A 15935-nucleotide genomic window follows, 5' to 3' on the forward strand; every position below is an offset into this window, starting at 1 on the left:
ATATTACAATCTAAATAATCCCATAGAATATCATTCCACTAGATATTCAAGAAAATCCCAATCTTTGTTTATGTTTGGATAAATATGTTTTTATCCATATTTTCAATTATGGAATATAAGATTCAAATAGACTTTCATGGACTTTCCCAAGGCTACACAACTAGTAAATGCTAGAGTGCTGATTCACCTTTTTTTTTTTTTAACATCTTTATTGGAGTATAATTGCTTTACAATGGTGTGTTAGTTTCTGCTTTATAACAAAGTGAATCAGCTGTACATATAAATATATCACCATATCTCCTCCCTCTTGCGTCTCCCTCCCTATCCCACCCCTCTAGGTGTTCACAAAGTACTGAGCTGATCTCCCTGTGCTACGTGGCTACTTCCCACCAGCTATCAACTTTACATTTCATAGTGTATATATGTCCATGCTACTCTCTCACTTAGTCTCACCTTACCCTACCCCCTCCCCGTGTTCTCAAGTCCATTCTCTACATCTGCATCTTTATTTCTGTCCTGCCCCTAGGTTCTTTAGAACTATATACATATATATATATATATTTAGATTCCATATGTATGTATTTGCATACGGTTATTTGTTTTTCTCTTTCTGACTTACTTCACTCTGTATGACAGACTCTATGTCCATCCACCTCACTACAAATAACTCAATTTCGTTTCTTTTTATGGCTGAGTAATATTCCATTGTATATATGAGCTATAACTTCTTTATCCATTCATTTGTCGATGGACACTTAGGTTGCTTCCATGTCCTGGCTATTGTAAACAGAGCTGCAATGAACATTGTGGTACACGACTCTTTTTGAATTATGGTTTTCTCAGGGTATATGCCCAGTAGTGGGACTGCTGGGCCATATAACAGTTCTATTTTTAGTTGTTTAAGGAACCTCCATACTGTTCTCCATAGTGGCTGTATCAATTTACATTCCCACCAACAGTGCTAGAGGGTACCTTTTTCTCCACACCCTCTTCAGCATATATTGTTTGTACATTTTTTGATAATGGCTATTCTGACAGGTGTGAGGTGATATCTCATTGTAGTTTTGATTTGCATTTCTTTAATGGGGTTTAGAGACCATTTCACTAATGGGTCTGATTAGTGATGTTGAGCATCCTTTCATGTGTTTGTTGGAAATCCGTATGCCTTCTTTGGAGAAATGTCTATTTAGATCTTCCTCCAACTTTTGGATTGGGTTGTTTGTTTTTTTGATATTGAGTTGCATGAGCTGCTTGTAAATTTTGGAGATTAATCCTTTGTCAGTTGCTTCATTTGCAGATATTTTCTCCCGTTCTGAGGGCTGTCTTTTCATCTTGTTTTTGTTTTCCATCACTGTGCAAAAGGTTTTAAGTTACATTAGGTCCCATTTGTTTCTGTTTTTATTTCCATTTCTCTAGGAGGTGGGTCAAAAATGATCTTGCTGTGATATATGTCATAGACTGTTCTTCCTATGTTTTCCTCTAAGAGTTTTATAGTGTCTGGCCTTACATTTAGGTCTTTAATCCATTTTGAGTTTATTTTTGTGTATGCTAGGGAGTGTTCTAATTTCTTTCATGTTAGCTGTCCAGTTTTCCCAGCACCACTTACTGAAGAGGCTGTCTTTTCTCCATTGTATATTCTTGCCTCCTTTATCAAAAATAAGGTGACCATATGTGTGTGGGTTTATCTCTGGGCTTTCTATCCTGTCCCATTGATCTATATTTCTGTTTTTGTGCCAGTATGATACTGTCTTGATTACTGTAGCTTTGTAGTATAGTCTGAAGTCAGGGAGCCTGATTCCTCCAGCTCCGCTTTTCTTTCTCAAGATTGCTTTGGCTATTCGGGGTCTTTTGTGTTTCCATACAAAATGTGAATTTTTTTGTACTAGTTATGTGAAAAATGCCACTGGTAGTTTGAAAGGGATTGCATTGAATCTGTAGATTGCTATGGGTAGTAGAATCATTTTCACAATGTTGATTCTTCCAATCCAAGAACATGGTATATCTCTCCATCTGTCCTATCATCTTTAATTTCTTTCATCAGTGTCTTATATTGTTCTGCATACAGGTCTTTTGTCTCCTTACGTAGGTTTATTCCTGGTATTTTATTCCTTTTGTTGCAATCGTCAATGGGAGTGTTTCCTTAATTTCTCTTTCTGATGTTTCATAGTTAGTGTATAGGAATGCCAGAGATTTCTGTGCATTAATTTTGTATCCTGCAACCTTACCCAATTCATTAATTAGTTCTAGTAGTTTTCTGGTGGCATCTTTAGGATTCTCTATGTATAGTATCATGTCATCTGCAAACAGTGACAGCTTTACTTCTTCTTTTCTGATTTGGATTCCTTTTATTTCTTTTTCTTCTCTGATTGCTGTGGCTAAAACTTCCAAAACTATGTTGAACATAGTGGTGAGAGTGGGCAACCTAGTCTTGTTCCTGATCTTAGAGGAAATGGTTTCAGCTTTTCACCATTGAGAACAATGTCGGCTGTAGGTTTGGCAGGTGTGGACTTTATTATGTTGAGGTAAGTTCCCTCTATGCCTACTTTCTGGAGAGTTTTTGGAATTTTGTCCAAAGCTTTTTCTGCATCTATTGAGATGATCGTATGGTTTTTCTCCTTCAATTTGTTAATATAGTGTATTACATTGATTGATTTACATATACTGAAGAATCCTTGCATTCCTGGGATAAACTCCACTTGATCATGGTGTATGATCCTTTTAATGTGCTGTTGGATTCTGTTTGCTAGTATTTTGTTGGGGATGTTGCATCTATGTTCATCAGTGATACTGGCCTATAGTTTTCTTTCTTTGTGACATCTTTGTCTGGTTTTGGTATCAGAGTGATGGTGGCCTCGTAGAATGTGTTTGGGAGTGTTCCTCCCTCTGCTACATTTTGGAAGAGTTTGAGAAGGATACGTGTTAGCTCTTCTCTAAATGTTTGATAGAATTCGCCTGTGAAGCCATCTGGTCCTAGGCTTTTGTTTGTTGGAAAAAATTTTTATTTTTTATTATTATTTTTTGTGGTACGCGGGCCTCTCACTGTTGTGGCCTCTCCCATTGTGGAGCACAGGCTCCGGACGCACAGGCTCAGCGGCCATGGCTCACACACCTAGCCGCTCCACGGCATGTGGAATCTTCCCAGACCTGGGTGTGAATCTGTGTCTCCTGTACTGGAAGGCGGACTCTCAACCACTGCGCCACCAGGGAAGCCCCAATTTTTGCATTTTTATGATTAAAACTACTCATTAATTTTTTGTTAGGTGAAAAGACTTCTTGATATTTTTTACATTTGTATATTACTCTTTTGCTCTCATGTGGCTGGTATAATATACACATGTAGGCATTTTGTCAACATATTCTAATATATACCTTACTCATGTATGACTATGAAATGTATTCTTTTGTTAGGTCTATACAGTACCTAAAGTATAATTAATAATACAATTGCTGTAAGTGTTCATTCAACAACCTGAATTGATCAAATGATACAAACGTGAGTGCTGTGTTCTGATCTGAGTCATTGGTCCCTTTGTGAGTATCTCTGGCCTTAAGGTAATGGACATTAATATTCTCAAATCATGCATAATGTAAATACATTTGGAAACATTTTGTAAAGTGAAAGCATTAGACAACAGTGAGGTCGATGTTTTGATTTTCTGATAGGTTGGCTGGTAAAGTAAATATATTAATTATGAGATCATTCAATTCATTTTAATATCCACTGGGTTTTATTTCAACAGGCATCATTTCAAATAAGATAGAGCTTGGAAACCACACAATGATGACAGAATTCATTATTTTAGGGTTAACAGAGAATCCTATACTTTATTCCATCTTCTTTGTGGTTTTTCTTGGAATCTATGTTGCTACCATGTTGGGCAATACCAGCATAATCATGTTAATCCAAAGAAGCCCTCAGCTCCACACCCCAATGTACCTTTTCCTCAGCCATTTGGTCTCTGTGGACCTTGGGTACTCCATCAGTCACACCTATTATGATTGTGAGTTCCCTAAAAGAAAGAACTACTATCCTGTCACTGGCTGCATAGCTTAGCTTGGCTCTGATGTTATCTCTGGAACAGCTGAGTGCTTCCTGTTGGCTGCCATGGCCTATGATCGTTATGTGGCCATCTGCTTCCCACTTCTCTACTCTACACACATGTCTCCCAGGGTCTGCATCATCTTATTGATTGCTTCCTATCTGGGAGGATGTGTGAATGCTTCATCATTTATCGGATGTTTATTGAGTCTGAGTTTCTGTGGACCAAATAAAATCAACCATTTCTTCCGTGACCTGCCACCACTAGAGAAGCTTTCTTGTACCCATGTTTATGTTGCTGAAATATCTCCTGCCATCTCAGCTGGGTCAATCACTGTAATCACACTGTTCACCAAAAGAGTTTCATATCTGTACATCCTCCACTCAATCCTGAAGATACACTCTACAGAGGGAAGGCACAAGTCCTTCTCTACTTGCACTTCCCACCTCACTGCAGTTACTTTGTTTTATGGGACAGTCACGTTTGTTTACATCATACCGAAGTCGAGCCACTCACCTGAACATATTAAAGTGGTGTCTGTCTTCCACACAGTGGTGATCCTCATGTTGAACCCTCTGATCTACAGTCTGAGGAACAAAGAGGTGAAAGAGGCCATGAGAAAATTGATAGCTAGAATACATCAGTCATTTTGAAATGAATACAATGTGAATCCAGAAACTACAAAACAATAATTTCAGGAACATATGTGATAGGCGTTTATGTTGTCCATTAGTCTTATTTTATGTGAAGAACTATCTTAAATATAAAATACCTGAATGTCGATTAATGCCAGCTTTAATTTATAATTTTCTAGAGTCACAAAGTGTAGCATTTTCACAAAAATCTGCTGGGTTCAAATTAGGTGTGTATATTTCAGGATGAAGCTACCTGGAGAAACATAGTTTCACTTTTTCCTCTCCTCTGTTCATTATTTAGGGAGTCTGATTAGAGGGTGTTTTCTTTTTCTTCTGTTAAATTATACATTTAAAAAAATATCACCTTGTAAATTAACATCTCAGAAGGTATCATGAACTCAATTGGAAATGCAATTGATGGTGGTGTTGACAGGCCAGGTTACTTTCTATGGAAAACTTGGTGTCTCTTATACAGGGTTATCATTATCTTTGGAAATAGTGATGCTGGGATCTAGAAAAGTTTCATTCCCACCTAATGTAAGCCAGACCAAAATAATTCCACAGTATTGCCACCAGGAGACTAGGTCCAGATAACAAAGAAGGAACTCTGAAGGCTTAGCCTTTGAGAGTTCCGTTAAGTTTTCCCTACTACTCAAAGGTTTGTTTGCAAAGGTTGGCTTGCAAAGGTTTGTCTTTGAACCTTTGCAGACAAGCCTTTGAGTAGTAGGAAAAACTACTGGGGAGTGGTGGTGCGGAGGGGGCTGAGGCAGAGTGGAGCTTTCTTTCAGCAAGCTAGCTGGTATTTCCAGGGCATAAAATTACAGATTAAGATGCTTAGGCTGATGCAGGCATGAAATATGCATGCCATCCTTCTTTGTACTATCTCTCAAGAAGGTGTTTATTGCTACCACTTCTGTCACTGCCTTATTCTAGGTGTGCAGCATAAGCCCTGACGGCTCGTTTTATTTGTTTGTTTGTTTTGGTAAAAGGCAAGTGTCAGATTCAAGCTTTAGTGACTGAGGCAGCCATTTCAGATATTTTGAATAAACATTGCCAGCCACACAACTAAAGAACCAGGCTGACCCCCACTCCCAAGCTCCTTAGATAACTGACCATTTGGACTAGTATTTTCTCTTCACTTGCTTTACATTCCTGCTCTTACGTTTCAAAGTCACCAATAAAGAGTGAGCCCGTTAAACCCTAGGCTCCCATTCTCTACCCCAATAAAAGCAGAACCCTAAGATCTCTCTCTCTCTCACTCTATCCCATGACCCTGTGCGATGCCAGGTGTGCTACATGATTTCCAGGACTTGTAAGTAACAAGCTTTGTCTCTTTCGAAGTTTGCTGATGGTTATTGCTGAAGGCATCTTGTAATAAGAACCACAAGGTCGTCACAGAGCACCGAGCTGAGCTCCCTGTGCTATACAGCAGGTTCCCACTAGCTATACATTTTACACTTTAACATATTTATGTCAAACCTAATCTCCCAATTCGTGACGACCTAGATGGGTGGGGTGGGAAGGATGGGAGGGAGGTGCAAGAGGGAGGGGATATAGGTATACATATAGTTGATTCACTTCATTGTACAGCAGAAACTAACACAACATTGTAAAGCAATTTTACTCCAAAAAAAAAAAAAAAAGAACGACAAGGGCCGGTCCAACCACAAGGGTCAGGGATATGAAGACAATCTATGGAAAGAGCTGGCTTAAAGGAGTCCCAGTAACTCAGCACTTTGGTAGACAAAAAGTTATGTATCCACAGTTGTTAAAAAGAATAACATCAGGACTTCCCCTGTGGCACAGTGGTGAAGACTCCACGCTCCCAATGCAGGGGGCCCGGGTTCAAACCCGGGTCAGGGAACTAGATCCCACACGCATGCTTCAACTAGGAGCCCACTTGCCGTAACTAAGGAGTCAGCCAGCTGCGACTAAGGAGCCCTAGAGCCGTGACTAAGGAGCCCACATGCTGCAACAAAGACCCAGCACAACCAAGTAAATAAATAAATTTCTTTTTTAGAAAAAAGGATATCACCATAAAATCCAGGGATAGACACAATTTTTCATAAACAAGTACGCAGTGTTCACTCTCATCTCCCTGGGCCTCTTATGTTAAGCATTTTAAAATATATATATTTATCAGCTATTTGTATGTCCTTTTTTGTATAATGTATCGTCAGGTCTTTTACCAATTTTATTCTCAGATTGAACTTTTGTTATTTATTTGTTCTTATAATCTGTCTACAAATCCTTTTGTCAGATTTATACATAAAAGTTATACTCTTATTTTGAAGCATGCCTTGTCACTCTCTTAGCTGTATGTTTTGATGAACAGAAGTTTTAATTTTAATGGTCTAATTTATCAATTTTTTTAAATGTTTAATGTTTTAGTGACAAGTTCAAGAAATCTTTGCCTAATCCAAGGTCATAAAGATAGTCTCTCATGTTATCTTCTAGAGGCTTTATACTTCTGAAACTAAGCATTGAACAGCAATTTTAGATTTTTTTTTTCATCTATGAATGCAATAACATCTATTTGCTGTGAAGCTGTGTGGGACTATATGATTTCTCTCTTATTATCAGCTCCTCCTCTGTTGCTGCTTTAGGTAACATGCTTGGAGCATAAGGGAAGGGAATTTTGGGGTGAAATGATTTGTCTTTGCATTTGGCTTTCTTCTAAATTTCTATCTGTCCAGACAGTTTACACTGTCACCCAAGAATTGGCTGATGCCTTCTCATCCCTTCAAATTGTCTCTCTATGACAGACAAGACTATGCACTTGTCCTTAGGTGTGCAACCTGCTCACCTATATGGATGTCAATTCATCAGGTGTTTTTTTGGTTTTTTTGTTTGGTTTTTTTTTTGCGGTACGTGGGCCTCTCACTGCTGTGGCCTCTCCCATTGAGGAGCACAGGCTCCGGACGCGCAGACTAAATGGCCATGGCTCACGGGCCCAGCCGCTCCACAGCATGTGGGATCTTCCCGGACCGGGGCACGAACCCGCGTCCCCTGCATCAGCAGGTGGACTCTCAACCACTGCGCCACCAGGGAAGCCCCATCATTAAGGCTTTCTTGAATCCTCTACTGGTTCATCGAATATATGGGTATGATTTTCATTTCATCAAGGTTTATCTTGTTACCATATGCTCAAATGTTTTTCACATCTTTGTATATCCTAATTCAGAGATGCAAGTACAACTTTGATTGATTTATGAATACTAAATCAATCTAGAATTCCTGGAATAAACCCAACTTTGGTTGCTTTTTTATCCATTTTATTATCGTTGGATTTGATTTGCTAATACTTGGTTTAGGATGCTTGCATCTATGTTCATGAGAGAATTTGGCCTATCATTTTCCATTCTTGAAATGAAATTTTCAGGTGGGGATATCAAAATATAAAAATGATTTGGAAAGGGTTTCTTTGTTGTCTGTTCTCAAAAGAACTTTTACAGGATAAGTGATATTTATTCCTGTAATATTTGTAAGACTTCAATGCTGAAGCCATCTGGGCTTTCCATTTTTGTGGAAAAGTTTTTCACTGTAAGGCTCATTTTCATTAAAGAATACAGAAATATTTAGTTTCTCAGTTTATTTCTTTGTCATTTTTGTTAACACATTCTTCAAATTAGTTTTCCAATTCCTCTATATTTTAAAATTATATCTTATTTTTATTTTCTGTAAGATTTGTAATGTTGCTCCTTTTCATCTCAATATTGTATTTTCTATATATATTAATAAATCTTGCTAGTGGTTTATCAATTTTATTAGCATTTTCAAAGGATGAACTTTTTTTTTTTTTTTTTTTGCGGTACGCGGGCCTCTCACTGCTGTGGCCTCTCCCGTCGTGGAGCACAGGCTCCGGATGCGCAGGCTCAGCGGCCATGGCTCACGGGCCCAGCCGCTCCGCGGCACGTGGGATCTTCCCGGACCGGGGCACGAACCCGTGTCCCCTGCATCGGCAGGCGGACTCTCAACCACTGCGCCACCAGGGGAGCCCCAAAGGATGAACTTTTGATTTGTGCCTTTCTGTATTGTACATTAATTTTCTATTTCATAAATTTATATTCATCTTTATTATTTTATTCTTTACTTCTTTGGGTTTCATTTAAAGTTCTTTATTTAAATACTTGAGAAGGCTTGAGAAAGACATTTTCACAATTTTCAGTCTTTTTTTGCAGTATAGCATTTATGGTTATAAATTTCCTTATAGTTGCTGTTTTAGTGGTGTCCAGTAAGATTTAACGTGTTGTATTTTAGTTATCTAACTGAACACATCTAATTTTTACCATGATTTCTTTCTTAAATTTTGTATTATTTACAAATATATTGTTTGTTTTCCAAAATTTTGGCTATATTCATTCAAGTTATATATATTGTTGACAAAGGATGTATAATGAAAGATTTAAGTACCTGAAAAAAAAATTGAGACTAGATTTGTGATCAACTTTTGTAGTAAAGTTGTTATCAGCTTAAAATAGATCATTATAACTGTAAGATATTTTATGTAAACTCCTTAGTTACCACAAAGAAAATACATACAGAAGTTACACAAAAGAAAAAGAGAAAGGAATCAAAACATATCAATTTAAAAACACACACACAACGAGATGAAGAAAGACAGCAAGAGAGAAAAAGTGGGATACAATAACTATCAGATAAACTGAAAATAGTTAACAAATGGCAACAGTAAATCCTCCATCAATAATCACTTTAAATGTAAATGGATTAAACTCCCCAATAAAAAGACACAGAATAGCTGAATGAATAAAAAATCAAGATCCAAATAAAAATCAAAAGATTCACTTTAGTGGCTCTGCTAATATCAAAGTAGACTTTAGGTCAAAAAGCCTTTTGTCTCTAGAAACAAGAAGGATGATTACATAATGATAGAAGGATCACTTCAACGGGAAAATATAACAATTATAAATATATATGAACTCAACATCAAAACACCTAATTATATGAAACAAATATTGATAAATCTGAAAGAAGAAATTGACAATACAATCATAGTATTTTTTTTTTTTTTTTTTTTTTTTGCGGTACGTGGGCCTCTCACTGTTGTGGCCTCTCCCGTTGTGGAGCCCAGGCTCCGGACATGCAGGCTCAGCGGCCATGGCTCACGGGCCCAGCCGCTCCGCGGCATGTGGGATCTTCCCGGACCGGGGCACGAACCCGTGTCCCCTGCATCGGCAGGCGGACTCTCAACCACTGCGCCACCAGGGAAGCCCAATCATAGTATTTTTAAATACTTCAATTTCAATAATGGATAGAACATCTTGACAGAAGATCAGTAAGAAACAGTGTATTTGAACAATACTATAGACCAAATGGGCCTAACAGACACATGCAGGACTTTTCATCCAACAGCAGAAGAAAACACATTCTTCTCAAGCAGACGGAATATGCTTCAGGAATGATCACATATTAGGTCACAAAAAGTTTTAACAAATTTAAGAAAATCGAAATTATACTAAGTATATTTTCCAACCACAGTGGAATGAAACTTGAAATCAATGACAGCAAGAAAAGGGGAAAACTCACAAATACATAGAAATGAAATAACACACTGTTGAACAACCACTGAGTCAAAGAGGATATCAAAAGAAAATATAAAAATATTTTGAGGTCAAGATGGTGGACTAGGAGGACACAGAATTCACGTCTCCACACAACTAGGGCACCTACCAGGCACCGGTGACAAACCACGGACACCTAAGGGGACGGGAGGAAACGCCAGTGACCAGGTAGGACGTGGGGTGTTAGGGGGAGAAGGGAGGAAAAGTGGAGGCGGGAGGGGACTGGTGTCCCTGAGGGGCAGTTGGAGGAGGGGAAGGGATCCCACACCCGAAGGGGGAAATTGGGGGACCACTGGGGGGGCAGAGGATTAAAAGGGAGTGTGGCCAAGTTTCCCCTGACCACTTGGGCCCCCAGGAGCCTGCCAAGATCCCAGATCTGATCCTCTGCCCACCAAGGCCCACTCCAGGCGTGTGGGTCCTGAGGGAGTGGGAGGGAGGGATCTGGGAGCAAAACTAAAGGCCAGACCTCTGGGACCAGCAGCCCTGAGGGGCGCTGGGGGAGGGGAGGAGTTCCTACACCCACTGGGACACACCTATGGTTAGGGGTCCAGGGGGGATGGGGGAGACCCGGGGGTGGGGCACAGAGGAATGCGAGGGAAAGTGGCCAGCGCGTTCCCTGTCCACTTAGGCACCGGGGAGCCTGTTGGGCTCCCAAGCCTAATCCTCTGCCCTCGGAGCCTCCCTCCTTCTGTGCAGAGCCGAAGCCCCGCTCCCACCCCCACCCAGGGCCCTACATCTACACTCAGAGACCCCATCTGGGACCCCCTCCAACCTTGCTGGGCCTAAACCCCACCCACACACCCTCATCTAGGACCTTCCCTCCAAACTCTGGAACACCACATTCTGGAGGCCCCCCTTTGGACGTGCTGCCTCTCCCCTTCCACACAGGTCCTAAGCAGAGGTCTCGCCCCACCCTAAACCCCGCCTCTGCCTAAGTTCCACCTCCCCGCCTAAACTCTGCCCCCATAGCCAAGGCTTTTTTTTTTCTTTTTTCCTCTTAGATTGGGGTTCTGTTTTACCTTGCTGTTGATTCATTTATATTTGTATTTATTCTAATAAATCTTTTATTTTTCTAATTTTATTTTATTCTTTACACTTTGTTACTGTTCTGCTCCTTTTGGCTTGTTCCCTATTTTTTTTTTCCTCTTTTTTCTGTTCAGGTTTTGTTTTACCTTGTTACAGTTGTTTCAATTATATTTTTATTTTTCCTAATATATTTTTTATCTCTCTAATTTTATTTTATTTTTTATCCTTTATTATTGTACTGCTCCTTTTTTTCCTTTTATCTTTCTTTTGGCCACAACACATGGCTTGCAGGATCTTGGTTCCCAGGTTGGAGGTCAGGCACGAGCTCCTGTGGTGGGAGTGCTGAGTCCGAACCACTGGACTAACAGAGAACCTCAGACCTCAGGGAATATTAATCAGAGTGAAACCTCCTGGAGGTCCTCATCTTGGCACCAAGACCTGGCTCTACCCAACTGCCTGCAAACTCCAGTGCTGTACACCTCAGGCCAAGTAAACAGTAAGACAGGAATATAGACGCACCCATCAAAAAAAAAATGAAACTACAAAACAATATGTTACAGATGAAGGAGCAAGGTAAAACCCTACAAGACCAAATAAATGAAGATGAAATAGACAACTTACCTGGAAAAGAATTCATAACAATAGTAAAGATAATCCAAAATCATGGAAACAGAATGGAGAAAATACAAGAAACGTTTAACAAGGACCTAGAAGAACTAAAGAGCAAATAAACAATGATGAACAACACAGTAACTGAAATTTAAAATACTCTAGAAGGAATCAATAGCAGAATAACTGAGGCAGAAGAAAGGATAAGTGAGCTGGAAGATAGAATGGTGGAAATAACTACCAGGGAGCAGAATAAAGAAAAAGGAATGAAAAGAATTGAGGACAGTCTCAGAGACCTGTGGACACACTAAACACACCAACATTTGAATTATAGGGATCCCAGAAGAAGAACAGAAAAAGAAAGGGTCTGAGAAAATATTTGAAGAGATTATAGTCAAAAACTCCCCTAATATGGGAAAGGAAATAGTCAATCAAGTCCAGGAAGCACAAAGAGTCCCATACAGGATAAACCCAAAGAGAAACATGATGAAACACATATTAATCAAATTTTAAAAAATTAAATACAAAGAAAAAATATTAAAAGCAGCAAGGGAAAAGCAACAAACAACATACAAGGGAATCCCCATAAGGTTAACAGCTGATCTTTCAGCAGAAACCCTGCAAGACACAGGAAGCAGCAGGACATATTTAAAGAGATGAAAGGGAAAAACCTACAACTAAGATTACTCTACCTGGCAAGGATCTCATTCAGATTCAATAAAGAAATCAAAAGCTTTACAGACAAGCAAAAGCTAAGAGAATTCAGTGTCACCAAACCAGATCTACAAAAAATGCTAGAGGAACTTCTCTAAGTGGGAAACACAAGAGAAGAAAAGGACCTACAAAAACAAACCCAAAACAATTAAGAAAATGGTCATAGGAACATACATATCGATAATCACCTTGAATGTAAATGTATTAAATGCTCCAACCAAAAGACAGAGACTGGCTGAATGGATACAAAAACAAGACCTGTACATATGCTGTATGTACAGAGGATTAACTGACAGAGGATTAATCTCCAAAAGTGGGTCTACATGAGACCCACTTCAGACTTAGGGACACATACAGACTGAAAGTGAGGGGATGGAAAAATATATTCCATGCAAATGGAAATCAAAAGAAAGCTGGAGTAGCAATACTCATATATCAGATAAAACAGACTTTAAAATAAAGAATGTTACAAGAGATAAGGACACTACATAATGATCAAAGGATCAATCCAAGAAGAAAACATAACAATTATAAATATTTATGCACCCAAAATAGGAGCATCTCAATACATAAGGCAAATACTAACAGCTATAAAAGAGGAAATCGACAGTAACACAATAGTGGGGGACTTTAACACCTCATTTACACCAATGGACAGATTATCCAAACAGAAAATGAATAAGGAAACACAAGCTTTAAATGACACAACAGACCAGCTAGATTTAATTGATACATATAGGAAATTCCATCCCAAAACAGCAGATTACACCTTCTTCTCAAGTGCGCATGGAACATTCTCCAGGATAGATAACATCCTGGGTCACAAATCAAGCCTCAGTAAATTTAAGAAAATTGAAATCCTATCAAGCATCTTTTCTGACCACAACGCTATGAGGTTAGAAATCAATTACAGGGGGAAAACACAAACACATGGAGTTTACACAATACATTACTAAATAACCAAGAGATCACTGAAGAAGTCAAAAAGGAAATAAAAAAATACGTAGAGAAAAATGACAATGAAAACACGATGATCCAAAACCTATGGGTTGCAGCAACAGCAGTTCTAAGAGGGAAGTTTATAGCAATACAAGCCTACCTCAAGAAACAAGAAACATCTCAAATAAACAATCTAACCTTACACCTAAAGGAACCAGAGAAAGAAGAACAAAACTCAAAGTTAGCAGAAGGAAAGAAATCATAAAGATCAGAGCAGAAATAAATGAAATAGAAACAAAGAAAACAACAGCAAAGATCAATAAAACTAAAAGCTCGTTCTTTGAGAAGAAAAACAAAATTGATAAACCATTAGCCAAACTCATCAAGAAAAAGAGACACAGGACTCAAATCAATAAAATTAGAAATGAAAAAGCAGAAGTTACAACAGACACTGCAGAGATACAAAGCATCCTAAGAGACTACTACAAGCAACCCTATGCCAATAAAATGGACAACATGAAAGAAATGGACAAATTCTTAGAGAAGTATAACCTTCTAAGACTGAACCAGGAAGAAACAGAAAATATGAACAGACCAATCACAAGTAATGAAATTGAAACTGTGATTAAAAATCTTCCAACAAACAAAAGTCCAGGACCAGATGGCTTCACAGGTGAATTCTATCAAACATTTAGAGAAGAGCTAACACCCATCCTTCTCAAACTCTTCCAAAAACTGCAGAGGAAGGAACACTCCCAAACTCATTCTATGAGGCCACCATCACCCTGATACCAAAACCAGACAGAGATACTACAAAAAAATAAAATTACAGACCAATATCACTCATGAATATAGATGCAAAAATCCTCAACACAATACTAACAAACAGAATCCAACAACACATTAAAAGGATCATACACCATGATCAAGTGGGATTTATCCCAGGGATGCAATGATTCTTCAATATATGCATATCAATCGATGTGATACACCATATTAACAAACTGAAGGATAAAAACCATATGATCATCTCAACAGATGCAGAAAAAGCTTCTGACAAAATTCAACACGCATTTATGATAAAAACTCTCCAGTAAGTGAGCATAGAGGGAACCTACTTCAACATAATAAAAGAAATATATGACAAACCCACAGCAAACATCACTCTCAATGGTGAAAAACTGAAAGCATTTCCTCTAAGATCAGGAACAAGACAAGGATGTCCACTCTTGCCACTATTATTCAACATAGTATTGGAAGTCCTAGCCATGGCAATCCGAGACAAAAAAGAAATAAAAGGAATACAAATAGGAAAACAAGTAAAACTGTCACTGTTTGACAATGACATTATACTATACATAGAAAATCCTAAAGATATCACCAGAAAACTACTAGAACTAATCAATGAATTTAGTAAGGTTGCAGGATACAATATTAATGCACAGAAATCTCTTGCATTCTTATACACTACCAACAAAAGATCAGAAAGAGAAATGAAGGGAACAATCCCATTTACCATCGCAACAAAAAGAATAAATACCTAGGAATAAACCTACCTAAGGAAGGAAAAGACCTGTCCTCAGAAAACTATAAAATACTGGTGAAAGAAATCAAAGATAACATAAATAGATGGAGAGATATACCATGCTCCTGGATTGGAAGAATCAGTATTGTGAAAATGACTATACTACCCAAAGCAATCTACAGGCTCAATGCAATCCCTGTCAAATTACCCATGGCATTTTTCACAGAACTAGAACAAGAAATTTTGCAATTTGTATGGAAACACAAAAGACCCCACATAGCCAAAGCACTCTTAAAAAAGAAAAGCAGAGATGGAGGAATCAGGCTCCCTGACTTCAGACTATACTACAAAGCTACAGTAATCAAGACAGTATGGTACTGGCACAAAAATATAGATCAATGGAACAGGATAGAAAGCCCTAAGATAAACCCACGCACATATGGTCACCTTTGATAAAGAAGGCAAGAGTATACAATGGAGAAAATACAGCCTCTTCAATAACAGGATAGTGGTGTGGTGCTGGGAAAACTGGACAGCTACATGTAAAAGAATGAAATTAGAACACTCCCTAACACCATACACAAAAATAAACTCAAAATGGATTTAAGACCTAAATGTAAGGCCAGACACTATAAAACTCTTAGATGAAGACATAGGCAGAACACTCTATGACATAAAACACAGCAAGATCCTTTTTGATCCACCTCCTAGAGTAAGGGAAATAGAAACAAAAATAAACAAATGGGACCTAATGTAACTTAAAAGCTTTTGCACAGCAAAGGAAACCATGAACAAGACAAAAAGACAACCCTCAGAATGGGAGAAAATATCTGCAAATGAAGCAACTGACAAAGGATTAATCTCC

The 15935-nt window shown here is 38.5% G+C and overlaps 1 pseudogene across 1 annotated transcript; it reads left to right on the forward strand.

Annotated features, from left to right (window-relative positions):
* The first annotated feature begins 3781 nt into the window (after positions 1-3781).
* LOC309964980 (olfactory receptor 5P4-like) lies at positions 3782-4693 on the forward strand (annotated as a pseudogene). Its single transcript has one exon. The product of its transcript is annotated as an olfactory receptor 5P4-like (transcript).
* Positions 4694-15935: the final 11242 nt, after the last annotated feature.

The sequence above is a fragment of the Leucopleurus acutus genome (genome assembly GCF_964270905.1).
Source record: "Leucopleurus acutus genome assembly, chromosome: 8".
NCBI classification, from domain to species: Eukaryota; Metazoa; Chordata; class Mammalia; order Artiodactyla; family Delphinidae; genus Leucopleurus; species Leucopleurus acutus.